The following is a 1,895-nucleotide window of genomic DNA, read 5'->3' as shown; positions in this document are numbered from 1 at the left end:
CAGTGGAGTATCCTAGATGGCTGCTCACAGGCTTTTAAGACCCCAGACGCTACTCACCAAGGTAGAATGTAGAACATTGTCTTTATAAACTGTGTAAACTTCTCTTTTTATTATGAGTTTCTGCTTCTCATAAATTTTAGCTATAAGTTTTAGATGGGTACAATGAAGGTCAAATCTTATAGCACAAATGAGCAAAATTATTGTCTCCTTTTGACATCTATGACCACTGAGTTTCTCTTCTCTAAGAAAAAGGACAGAGGTGTAAGAAGAGTTTCCATTCTACGTAAAAGGTAAAGCTGTGTTAATAGTAGCATAATGAAGATTTCTTGGGTGAAGTTTATCTTCACTCTACTAAACCCACAACCAACCCATTGCCACTGAGTCATTTCTGACTCATGGTGACCTCATGTGTTACACTGTAGAACTGCTCCAGAGGGTCTTCCTTGGTGGTGCAATGGTTAAGTGCTCTGCTGCTAGTGGAAAGTTTGGAGGTTCAAACCCACCAGTGCCTCTGCTGGTGATCTGCTCCTGTAAAGATTACACCCTTGGAAATCCTATGGGGCAGTTCTACTCTGTCTATAGAGTCACTATGAGTCGGAATTGACTTGACGGCACACAACAACAATCTTCACGGAAGCAGATTGCCAGGGCTTTCTTCCAGTGTTAGTGGGTGAGTTCAAAATGTCAACCTTTAGGTTAGCAGTCAAGCACAAACCATTTGCGCTCCAGGGACTTCTACTACGTATGTCATCATCACAACACACCAAAAAATGTTTTCTAGGGGGGTGTGCTTTTTCCCTTATATGTAAACTTTTTTTTAGATTCACCCACCCCTTCCTTCCATCGTCAATCAGTTTGTTGTACTGCGGTGGCTTACATGTTGCTGTGATGCTGGGAGCTATGCCACTTGTATTTCAAATACCAGCAGGATCACCCACAGTGAACAGGTTTGAGTGGAGCTTCCAGACTAAGACAAAGTAGGAAGAAAGGGCTGATGATCTACTTCTGAAAATAGTCAATGGAAAACTTACAGATCACAAGAGAATACTGTCTGATATAGTGCTGGAAGATGAGTCTGCTCAGTTGGAAGGTACTGAAAATACAGTGGCTACAACAATGGAATCAAACTTACCAATAATCATCAAGATGGTGCAGGACCAGGCAACGTTTTGTTCTGTTGTATGTGGGGTTGCCATGAGTTGGAGCTGACTCGATGACAACAACAACAACCCCTTCCTTAACTTACACAGCACACACTTGGTCAGAAAGCGTAGCTCTTTATCATGTAAGAAACAAACACGGTCTTTCTTGCCAAATTGGTAAGAAGTATTCCTCCAGTGATTTCTCTGGCATGACTTCAGAACAGGGCTTCAAACCAGTTCTGCCTGGTTCAGTCATGGTTGATGAACTGAAACCGAATGGACCCAAATTTTTAAAATATGGGTGAAGCAGAACATGAAAAATTACGGTTGAAGTCCTGCTAGAAACTTAATCACCCTCTTAGAAAACAAGGGCAGTGTGTGCATTGCACAGCAACCACTTGATAGGCAGAGTTGGAAACAGCGGAGCTCTGCACAAAGATGGCGCCCAACCACGCCACTTTGGATGTGTGTTGCTCTCCACAGTCCTGGCAATAATCCAATATCCTGCACCAGGCTGCTGAAAGGGCTCTCTACACCTCTTCCAAGTCTCCCATTCCAGGCCTCCGACCACTAATTTTTCTCATTCCGCTTATCATTCTGTTTTACCCAAATTTAGAAAATTTGTGTCTGTTCCGATTTCGCTTCGTCAGCCATGACTGAACCAGTCCAAGTGGTTTGAACCCCTTCTTCAGCAAGAATCATTATCTGGGGAAACTGGGTGGCCAAAGACCCCATGTAAAGTGCTAATCAGGT

Source organism: Trichechus manatus, unplaced genomic scaffold (assembly GCF_000243295.1).
Source record: "Trichechus manatus latirostris isolate Lorelei unplaced genomic scaffold, TriManLat1.0 scaffold00039, whole genome shotgun sequence".
Lineage (NCBI taxonomy): Eukaryota > Metazoa > Chordata > Mammalia > Sirenia > Trichechidae > Trichechus > Trichechus manatus.
Note: the sequence above shows the minus strand (reverse complement) of the source record.